General features: G+C 39.3%; 1 pseudogene; it reads left to right on the top strand.

Moving 5' to 3' along the window:
- The first annotated feature begins 5,061 nt into the window (after positions 1 to 5,061).
- Positions 5,062 to 5,491, top strand: LOC118844235 (annotated as a pseudogene).
- The last annotated feature ends 6,618 nt before the right edge of the window (positions 5,492 to 12,109 follow it).

Below are 12,109 nucleotides of genomic sequence, written 5' to 3'. Positions count from 1 at the left end.
AATCCTAGCTTTATGCAAATCTCTCTACTACTACCCTGAGGGAGGAGGGGAAAAGAGGGATGGGGAGGGAGCAAAAGACACATAAATATGAACCAGACATAGGCACTGTCCTCACAGGATTCATAGTCCTATAAGGGAGAGCATATATAAACACAAATACTGTATTGGTTCCACCCCTAAAACAAGATTTATTTAAAAAGGAAAAAATAAATATAAACATACTCTGTCCTGAAAGATTGCACCGATAATAGGCCGCATTCAAGTTTTATACAAGTCGAGAGGAAGGAAAAGTATAACTATTGGTCAGAGCTCTATAATAAATAGGATACAAAGCAAAATGTGAAAAGTGCCCAACCAACAAAGACATAACTAGGAGTCTTCACACATGGGATGAGGATTCCAAATCACAGTGGGACAAAGGATGGCCTCAGTTGGGAGTAAGGAGCAGACTTTGCCCTGTGGAAGGAGGCAGGAACCCCCAAATATCATGAAACCACTGCTATGAAAGCTACCCTCAGAGGCAGGAAACCAGCTGTCTCAGAGCTTCCTATTTTAACTAACGATTCTTGATAACTAGGTGTGGAGGTCATTTGTTTCTTCACACATGGCACGCAAGAAGCTTAAATGGAGGTGAGTAGAGTAGTGACCCCTTCAGAAAATGAATGTTTTAGGAGAGGGGACTAAAAGAGGATTTGAAACCACCCCAACCAAAAAAATTACCCCTTAAAGTATGATAGAATGTCAGAGCTGGAAGATACTATAAAATCTATACATTACATAGTCCAGTTCCATTTTACAAAGAGGGAAACTGAGGCCCCAAAGAAAAAGAGTGACTTTCCCAAAATGGTATCTGTATACACATGTGATCTCCATTACTATGAATTATGTCTGATTCATACCTGTGTACTCCTTCTGAGGCTGAGCTGAAGGAGGTAGAACCAAATTGTTGAAATTTGACTTTCTGAGATATGGCCAAAGGTTTGTTGGGGACACCCACCCCTCGTCTCATTACTCAAGATGAGCAGCTAAAGAACACTAAGGAACTCAATCCTTTTCTAACAGCCCCTAGCCCCAAGCTTCATAACACCCTCAACCACCACATTGCCAAGATCACTACATCCTCCTATGGGGAGAGCAGAGATCTGGACCCATCACAGTGAATTGAAGGGATAGGGTGGGGTATGACCTGATCTATATACACATTGTTGCCTCATGCCCTCCCCAATCCCATCTCTACAGGAACCTGGGCAGCCACCGTCATCCCTGAATGGGGCCAGAGACAGAGCTAGGGTGAAGACTCCATTCCTACCCAGGTTGGAGCTCAGGTCGCACTAGCCATAGCCTCTGAGCTCTCTTTCCCCACCACTGAACAGAGACAGAGCCACAGCCATACTGCTCTCTACTCCCCAGGCAGGAATCCTTTCCCACTTCTAATCTCACCATTATATTAAAGGACCTCTAATGCCACTAGACTTTTTTCTTGCTTTCTTCCCTGGAGGAGTGCAGATATCATCAGTATTGCCTAAATTTTCTATCTTGGGGCAAAGCTCTAGTCACCTCACTCTAGTTCTGTCTCTGCTCCAGGTCCCCTCCTGCAAGTGGGTAGAATTTTGCTCCTGTTCTCTTGCTGCTCTGATAGACTGGTAGGACCAGAGGCTAGCAGGTACACTGCAGGTACACTATGTTCTCTCATCCCATTGCTCAAGGAGTAAAAAAAAAAATTGTCATTGCTTCCAAAGAACCTCAGACTAAAAAGAAAGCAAGTTTAGAGGAAATGGGAAGAAAGGGAAAGAAAAACAACTTCCTTAAATCCTTTGAAAAAGAATTTTCTGGTATTGGAGAAGACTCAAAATAAATATTAAAAGGAGGAAAACTTCTAAGTCAATATTTCCAATGAATAGAAACATAAATTATGTATATATATGTATATATATAATTTTGTATAAATTTAATATAAATGTATACTATTTCAGTTATACTACCCTCTTATTGGCTGTCCAATGCAATGGTGAAATTCACCTTGAATAAATAGAGAAATAGCTGGATAGACAGAGATAGATAGTAAATTTATACAGTGTTTCCCATGAGCCAGACACCATGCTAAGCAACTGGGTTACAAATATAAGAAAAGTGAGTATACATTGTAACCATTCCCATAATGATCCTAGAGTGTCAGAGGTAGGAAAAAAGGACCTTAAAAACCAATTTGTCCATTCCCCTCAATTCACAGGTTAGGAATAATAGACAGGGAAATTAACATGACCTTGCCTTTGTCCAAGGTCACACAGCTAGTTAGTGGAAGAAGCAGGATTAGAGCCCACATTTTCCAAGTGCCAGGCCAGTGCATCCCAAAGGCAAGCAGTATGATGTAGGGTGAAGAACACTGGGTTAGACTTTGAAGGCCTGGCTTCAAGTCTTGACTGTCATTATTAGCTCTCTGAGTTTAGTAAATTACTTCCTCTCTCAGTTTCCTATAGGCAGAAGGAGAGGGATTTGATTAGATGAGCTCTTTGTTCCCTTCTGGCTCTCATTCTATGGTATTATCATCCTGTATACCCTTTAGCCTTTCTGAGAAATTGACACACATGTTTGTTTTTCTCTTCTCTCTAACACTTAGCTGCTTTACCAGACAGTCACGACCTAGACAAACAGCCCCCTCAGCTCCCCAAGTGAACTTTTCCATGTTTCCAAAACCCCATGTTGATGTAATAGTTTCACAACATCGGGATTATATGTTTGCAAGAGCCTCTCTTTTCAAACATGCAATTTTGAAGAGCGAGTTGGTTGTGAACATTTACAATGACTGCATATCCAATTAGGAAAGCAGAGTGTGGGTTGGACTGTGGTGGAGACTTTTAAACCTCCATAACAAATTCTCATAAACTCCCCTATTTTAGAAATAACAAAGTTGGCGTCAGGCTAGAAGGCTCTGCCAGGCCACAATGCCTGAATTTAAATGCCACTGTAATTTTGTATTAATTTCTTTTGAGAGAGACTAATAGATTGCAAACACCTTGAGGGCAGTATGGCTTTTGATCTTTGGGTCCCAGTTCCGAAGTCAGGATCTTAGAGACAGTACTTGTTTGATCTGTTTTATGGATTATCTGGAAAGGATGTAGACTAATCATGTGAAAAAAATGAGAGACAATGGAATTAGCTTTCCCTTTTTGATATAAACCTGTGACCTCATCCAGAACTCCCAACAAGGAACCCCCCTCTAAATTGTGCAATTTATAGTCTCAGAGAGTTGCCTGAGGCATTGAGAGCTTAAGTAATCTTACTCAGGGTCATATAGTCAGGATGAGTAAGAATGTGGGACTTGAATAAGTTCTCTAGAATCTGTGGTGTTAGTGTGATTAAAGATCTTCCTCACCCATTCAATAGGCCTCAGGTGGAGCTAGTTAAGGGAAGCTTGATCAGGAGAGGCTTGATTGTAGGCAGACATATAGCCTTTACTTACTATGTATGAATCCCCAGGTCCACACCCTTTTGCTAACTAGGTCACTAGAGGTGTGAAGCCCTCAGACCCTAAAAAGAATATATATACCCAGAAGATAGCCATTGAGGAGTGAGAATTCAGGAGTCAGAAGAGAAGCCAGAATTCAAGATTCAGCCCAAGGAGAAGGAGTAAGAGCTCCAAGTTGACAGAGATGCAGAGAGAGTGCAGAGTGGAGAGTGGAAACCAGGGAGTTGAGGAGACCAGGGAACTGAGGGGGGAAAGAACTCAGGAAAGCAGACAGTCAGGATTTGTGAGTGTTTACGGGGAGGCCCCAGCAGGGGGAAGGTTACAGGATGACTTGTGTCTCTACTGTGATATTGTGCTTTAAGTTCTTTGCTGTTATTACTGAAGTGGACTTACTGGTTTGGGGATATAATTGCTATGTTGAATTGGAGTCATTAGTTTTGGGATTTGATCCTCTGGTGTTTGAATAAATGTTTTACTTCTTCTGCCTTCTACATGGAGAGTCTGTTATATCCTGCAGTACAGAATTATACAGGCATAATCACGAACACCATAGATGTTGCGTTTATTGCCTTAATGATACAGAACTCAAAGGCATGCTTCTGTCAGGTCAACAAGCTTCCCCTCAACAAAATGACACCTCAAAAATATTGATACTCTAAAAATACCAAAGAACCAATGGAAGGTCTCCACTGAACTAGGTAGAAGGTCTATGGAAGACTTATGGTAAAACAAGGATCGTAGATTAGGGTCAGAAGTCTTTAGAGACCATTTATTCTAGCCATTTTATTTTTTAAATTGGGAAGCTGAGGCTTTAGTAGCTTTGAACTGCATCAAGACCTTCGAAACACCTTGTAGACTGGAACCAGCCCATTATCCCAGACTAAATTATTGCTCAGATGTAATACCGGGTCCATAAAAACTTAAGAACAACATTTTTAATAGATGCTGCCATACCAAATACTCATACCCTCCAAGTTATATGGAATGAAATCCTTTCAAAATATGGAGACCTAGCAGAGAGATCAGAATCATGTGAGGGAAAAAAATCACATGGGAATGGGATGAGGTATATATCATTCCTATTGTCCTATCTGCTACTGAAGTTGTATTGACAATAAGCTTAAAGTGAGCTTACCAAGAATGAACTTATATCCTAATACTTTTATTCTTACAAAAAACAGTTACTTTATCCACCTGTACAGTACTCTGTGCAACATTAAGTTTAAAACCATAATAACAGCAAAGTGCTTATCCCAGGATTGTTTCTATCTGACCTCCATCAAAAAGAGCAGAAGAATGATATGATAATATGAATAATAGCAGACATAAAATATTTTCAGGTTTGCAAAGAGCTTTACTAATGATATTTCTTTTTGTCTTTTGGGGAGTATTTATGAAATTATCCGTTTATTTAAATAATAACTTTCCTTATTCTAGTCTGTTAGCATATCAAAATGGTAGTTTAAAGAATATGTACAGAATATATATGTGTATATATACGTGTGTGTGTGTGTGTGTGTGTGTGTGTGTGTGTTTATGTATTTGATATAAAGCAACAGCGGTATGAGTGAGCTGCACCACCTAGATGTGTTGACTTCACCAAGGATCAGACAGCAGAGTTCAAAAAGGCCTTCAGGGATGGACAGATCTTATACAACCAGTGTGGGGACACAATGCAAGCCCTGGGCCAGAACCTTACCAAGACTGAGGTATTCAAGGTCTTAGGGAATCCCAAGGGTGATGAGATGACTGTGAAGGTGCCAGACTTTGAACACTTTCTGCCAATGTTGCAGACCGTAGCAAAGAATAAGGACCAGGGCACATATGAAGTCTATGTAGAATTAGGGCTTCAGGTGTTCAATACGGAAGGGAATGGCAGTCATGGGGACTGAAATATGACATGTCTGCATCACTCTGGGTGAGAAGATGACAGAGGAAGAAGTGGAAGTATTGGTGGCAGGGCATGAGGACAGCAATGGTTGTATCAACTATGAAAAGCTCATCTAGATGGTACTGAATGGCTAAAAACAACTCCCCTTTCCACAAAGAATCCCCTTACTTTCGCAGTGTGAAAATCATCCGCTTGCCCCTGAAGCAACTAGCTACATTTTCAGAATTACCAACATCCTTACTTCCAACCCCCACCATATGTCCTCTTTGGCCTATTTGCTTTCTGCTTTCACCAAATAAACTTGCTATATTCTCCTTAAAAAAAATTTAATTTTGGTAGCAAAAGTGTAAACAACGTTTTAACATCCTTAACTTAGGCAAAGATTTGGAGTTGGAAGGAACTGGGCTCAAATTCTTGTTCTTCTTGCTACCTACTTCTTGTGTTACATTTCCTACTCTATAGGCCTCAGTTTCTTCATTTGTAAAATGAGAGGATTAAGATTAAATGAATTCTAAGGTCTCATAATGCAAAACCCTATAACTATTTTTAGAGATTCCAAGTAGCCTAATTCGTTTAAAAAAATGCATTTACCATTTGTAAAACATCTGAGTTAACCAAAACAGGAAGGTGAAATACTGGCCAAATGAATATTATCCAAAAAGTATAGATCCAAATTGACCAAAATTAAAAAAAAACTTTTTTAGATGGTCCCTTTTCTTGAAGCTTCTGAGATTGGGTAAAAGTGAGCCTCTTGCAAATCATACAAAGGAAGCTCTTAGAGACCTTAAATTATCTGTTACTTATCCTGAGTCTGGAGCACTAACTCTCCTACTCCATTCATGGTCTGAAAAATCCACTTACTAAAGATTTGAACCCCAGGGAATAACCTCTACAGAAATGTGTTGATAAATGTTTAACAACTGACTTGGTGGGGAGGGGGAAGTATGTATGAAACATTTTTAAGTTTAATCTGCAGTATTGACATTCTCTCCACCATTTTAAGTCTCGACAATCTCTCCACCATTTTGAGTCTCGACAATCAACAAAACAATAAATTAAGCCCTGATTTGTAGCCTTTACTGATTTCTAAGGTATAAATACTTACACTGAATACTTAACAATTAGCTCATGAAGCCAGTCTGAGCTGACTTGGACCACCCTTGCCTCTGATTCCTCTTCCCAAGTTCAAATCCAGGCTGAGACACTTTCTAGCTGTGTGACCCTTAGCGAGTCACTTAACCCAGTTTGCCTCAGTTTCTCATCTATAAAATGAGCTAAAGAAGGAAATGACAAACCACTCCAGTATCTTTGCTAAGAAAACCCCAAATGGGGTCACAAGGAGTTGGATATGACTGAAAAATGACTAAACAACAATAAAGAGTATCTATAAAGCATCTATGAAGATGATCAGACCTGTTTATATATGTGTTTGTATTTATATCTGATATGTAGCCTTTGCCGATTTCTAAGGTGTAAATGCTTATACAGACTACTTAACAACTGGCTTGTGAAGCCAGTGTGAGTTGGCTCCAACAACCCTTGCCCCTGACCCTACATTGCTGAGATATGCTTTCCCCTCCAGGTCTCTGTCACTAAGATTTCACACTCCATGTTGTTTGTATCTCACCTATATATGTATTTCACAGTTAGTAAAGTAACATTTATTAGGCCCCTCCTATATGCCAGGCTCTAGGTTAAACAATAAGAATACAAAGAAAAAATATATATTTATCAATGGGATTATAATTGTCTTTTAGACTTTCTGATATGTGGTCAGTGTTGCAGAACTTAGTCTGAAAGTTCCTCTGGGACACAAGCCTTGTCATCAGTCTGTCTATAGACAAGCATTCTTTAAGTATCTACTGTATGCCAAAATCTCTATCAGGCTCTCATTACAGAAGGAAGGCTATTTATTAAATGAGATTTGGGAATTATGATAATGTTGATAGATATGATCAAGAAGAAGCCCAAGGGCTGATATTCAGAAAGATCTACAGAAAAAAGCTTATAAAAAAGGAAAAAGGATCCTAGACATGATCTATGTCTTCACTTATTGGTTAATATAATAGCTAGTATTTATATAAAACTTTAAGGTTTTCAAGGTATTTTACAAATATCATCTCATTTTATCTTCATAACAACCACGGGAAGTAGGTGCTATTATTATCCCTATTTTACAGATGAAGAAACTGAGGCAGACCAAGGTTAAGTAACTTGTCTAGGATCCTACACCTAGTAAGTGACTGAATCTGGATTTGAACTCAAGTCTTCCTGAGTTGTAGCAAGTCTAGCCACCAGCATTGATTGAACATTTGCTATGTGCAAGGACCACTTCTTACTCTCTTCTTGCTCTCTGCTGAGCCCTGGGCAATCTGACTTCTGACTCTTCATTCAATTGAAATTTCCCTCTCCAAAATTACCAATAATCCCTTAATTGCCCATTCTAGTGGCCTTTTCTCAAGTCTCATCCTTCTTGAACTGGTTGCTGTCTTTCACACTATCACCCTCTTCTCTTGGATATTCTCAGTGTCTAAAACACTTGTCTCTCCTGGTTCTTCTATACGTCTGACTACTCCTCAGTTTCCTTTGTCCGTCCTTGATCTACATCATGCCCACTAACTGTGGGTGTCCTCCCATGCTCTAGGCTGTGCCCTCTTCTCTTTTTGCCCTTTACTATCTCACTTGGTGATCTCACCAATTCCCATGGGTTCAATAATCTCTCTGCAGATAATTAACAGATTGATATATCCAGCCCTAGTCTCTCTCCTGAGTTCTAGTCCCATGCCATCAACTGACTATTAGACATCTCATCCTGGATACCTCACTGGCATCTCAAACTTAAAATGATCAAAACAGAGCTTATCTTCCTCTCCCCTCTCCAACCTCCAATTTTCCAAACTCCCCTAACACTCTCAAGGGTACCACCATTCTCCTAGTCACCGAGGCCTGCAACCTTGGCATCATTCTTGGTTCCTCACTCTCATCCCACATGTCTAATCTGTTACCAAATCTTGTTTACACCATGACATCTCTCATATATGTTCCCTTCTCTCTGGTCACATGGCTATTGCTGCTATAGGCTTTCATCAGCTTTCATCTGGTCTATTATAGCTGCCAATTAAAAAATTGGTCTATCTGCCTTAAGTCCCTTCCTACTCTAAAGCATTCACATCTAAGTTCTCGAGGTGATTTTTTTTAAGGCAATCGGGATTAAGTGACTTGCCTATAGTCACACAGCTAGTAAGTGTCAAATGTCTGAGATCGGATCTGAACTCAGGTCCTTATGACTCCAGGGCCAGTGCTCTAACCACTATGCCACCTAGCTGCCCCTGAAGGTGATTTTTCTAAAGCATATATCCGACCATGTCATTCCCCTGCTCAATGAATTCCAAGTGCTCCTTATTACCCCAAGATCAAATATAAATGCCTCTATTTGGTATTCAAATCTCTTCCTAACCTGGCCCCTTTCTACACTTCCAGTTTTCTTATGATTTATCTCTTTCTTTGCACTCTACAATCTAGTTACAGAACATTGGCTGTTCCTTGAACACAAGACGTCATCTACAATTTCCAAGCTTCTTTCAATGATTGTCCCCATGCCTGGAATGCTCAGTCACTTCACCGTCTCCTCCTGCTTTCCCTGGCTCCTTCCAAAACTCAGATCAAATTTTCTGCAGGAGTCCTTTCCTGTCCCTGTTCCCCCCTACCCCCTACTACTCCTGCCTTCTCCTTTGAGATTTCCTTCCATCTTCTCTGTCTACACATTGTACCACCTAGTAATTTTCATATTGTTTCATCATAAGAATGATGTAAGAAAAGGAGGGTAGGACCCGTTTTGTCTTTCTTTGTATCTTCAATGCTTAGCATAGTACTTAGCATACAAGCACTTAATAAATACTTGCTGGCTGATTCCTTGATTCACCAGTGAGATTCTGTAAGACATCTACCCCCTTCTAAATGATGGTACGCCGGGCTGCTTCAGCACACTTCCCCCTTGCCAAGTGGACATGGCTACTCGCACTAATTGGATTAGCAGGAAGTCACTGACCAAAACTCTTTTTATAAGGATTGCGAAGTCTTACCACCTCCCCTAGTACTGAACTCTGAAGTCAAGAGTGTGCCAGTAAATGTTTAACAACTGGGTCTGTTAAAATGAATGAATGAATGAATGAATGAATGGATAATGAATGAATGGATAAATAAATAGAAAATAAAAAATAAACGTGTGTATGCACCCATACACAAAGCTCACTTTAAATTGTGATCTACATTATTAACATTCCCCCCACTTTCTTAAGCCTAGACAATGAAGAAAACAATAAATCAAGCTCTGATTCGTAATATTTGCTGATTTTTGAGGTATATACGCTAACACTGAAAAATTAACAATTAGCTGAAGCCAATACAGGTCAGCTCCACCACACAACACTACCTAAATTCCATTGGGCCTAACCATCTGTTCTGTCTTCATACCTTCTAGACCTCTGGGCATTGCCATCGGACCCTGACTAAGGACCTCCAGGCCTTGTGATCCTCCTGGTAGCTGAACCCTCCTCTATATGTTGTCTCCCCCAATTAGAATGTGATCTCCTTGAGAACAAGGGGGTCATCTTGCTTTTCCATTTGTATCCCCAGAGCTTTGCATAGTCCTTGCTTAATTAATGCTTTATTTTTATTCATTCATCAATCTAAATCTCTTCAAAATCTAACTCTAGCCTATTTTGCAGATTTATTTTACATTTTTCCTCTTCACATATTCTACCATCCAGCCAAATTGGCCTATTTGCTGTTCCCTTGACAGTTCATTGACAGTAATTGGCACAGGGCTACCTATTAATTGTCCTTTGCTATATGATTGACCCATATGTTTTTTTCTGGTCCTATATTTCTTTGATGTTGTCCATGTTGTACCACTTCTCCTACATAATTCCTAATTTGCGATATGTTTTGGCCTGTTCCTGCCCATCATGTATCTCCTCTTTGTCCATCCTTTAAACGCTAATATTCTTCCAATGAGGTCATGTAGCTGCACATAACAGAGTACCATAACCATCTCAAAAAAATTGTAATTCATGGAGCACCATAATCTCCACAAATTCATAATTGTGAGTAACTTAGGGAGTAATAAGAGGGCAGAGGTATAATCCAGCATGTGGGCCGTGATGACTTGCATGAAAGAAGTGGTATAAAATATATCATCCAAATGAAGAGACACTTCTGACCAACCCAGTCCTGGAGCTGGAAGTATTTTAGGTTTCCTAGGATTGTCATAACACTTTTAAAAATTAAGCTAAAAATGTCCCTGCATAGGCACTATCAGATACATTTTTTTTCCTAAATGAAGAAAATCAATCATAAAGTCTATCAATAAGCATATGAAATAAATTCATTGAAAGTTAAGGAAAATAAGTCTGGTAAACTAGCCAGGTGATCTTGGGCAAGTTACTGCATATCTACAGGCCCTAGTTATAAAATGAAAGAGTTGAAATTTTGAAAGACAAGGACTCTGATCAATATCCATGATTAATCACAACTCCAGAGGGCCAGTGATGAAGCATAACTCCCGTCTCCTGACAGAGAAGTGATGGACTAGAGGTGCACAAGGAGACATGCATTTTTAGACATGGAAAGTACATGGATTTGTTTTGCTTGTTCATTCCTTTTTCGTACAAAGGAGAGTTGTTTTTAAATTTGGGGGGACAGAGAATGGAGGAGGGTAAAAGGAATGTAGTGATAACGATGCCAAAAAAGGAAAAAAGCAACCTTTTATAAATGCACAGAAGAAAACAGAAGGAAGTTTAAACATATCTAGACAAGTAGGATGCCATTTTGGAACCAAGATACAAATTTTATTAAAAACTTTAAAAACAAAGTTGTATGAAATAGAGATTCATGGTTTCATAAACAATCTACTTTCTCTATTCTTCTTGGTACATGGAAATGTTCATGTTTGTTAAGTTGAGATTAACAAAAAATTAAAAGTAAAAAAAGAAAGTTTTTTTAAAGTGTTGGACAAAATGACTTATAAGAGTTCTAAGAGGGGCAGCTAGATGGTGCAGTGGATAGAACACCACATAACCACTTAACCCTGTTTGCCTCAGTTTCTGCATCTGTAAAATGAGCTGGAGAAGGAAATGGCAAGTCTCTTTGCCAAAAAAACCCCAATGGGGTCACAAAGAGTAGGATAACACAACAACAACACTTTTAAGCTCTAAGATAACCACGTATGCACAGAGATTAATGAACAGTAAATACAAGATCTTTTGGCTCAGTAGGTCACAACTCTTTTTTTTCCTATGAAGAACTGTTAACACCTCCTTAATACCACTGGAGGAATGAGTGACATTATGGGGCTCTCCCCAACTGTCAAGGTCATTAAAAATCAGTTGTCGCTAAAATTCTTTCTGTAAATGGTACTCTTTCCTTATTGATTTTACAGCAAACAAACAACTACTATAAGGCATTTAGCAATTGATCATAGAGACCCAGTGTGGTTTCCAGTTGAACATTCTAAATGTAGCTTTCCCTTCTTTTACCCCACTCCCAGAAATTCAGTAATTAGTCATTCAAAAAAATTGTTTTTGATTTGCCACCTCAGTGTTTTTAAAAGATAATTCTTTACCCATCAAAGATCCAGTTATTATGGAAATGGGCACTAGTAAAGATTCTCATGGATCCCTTTTTTTATTACAATACCATTAAATTCAGTTCAAAGCATCATGACTAGCCTCACTCTCCCAGAGATGTTGCGT

This window comes from Trichosurus vulpecula, chromosome 3 (genome assembly GCF_011100635.1).
Source record: "Trichosurus vulpecula isolate mTriVul1 chromosome 3, mTriVul1.pri, whole genome shotgun sequence".
Taxonomy (NCBI): Eukaryota; Metazoa; Chordata; class Mammalia; order Diprotodontia; family Phalangeridae; genus Trichosurus; species Trichosurus vulpecula.
The sequence above is the reverse complement of the archived record's forward strand: the minus strand, read 5'-3'. Positions and strand labels throughout refer to the sequence as shown.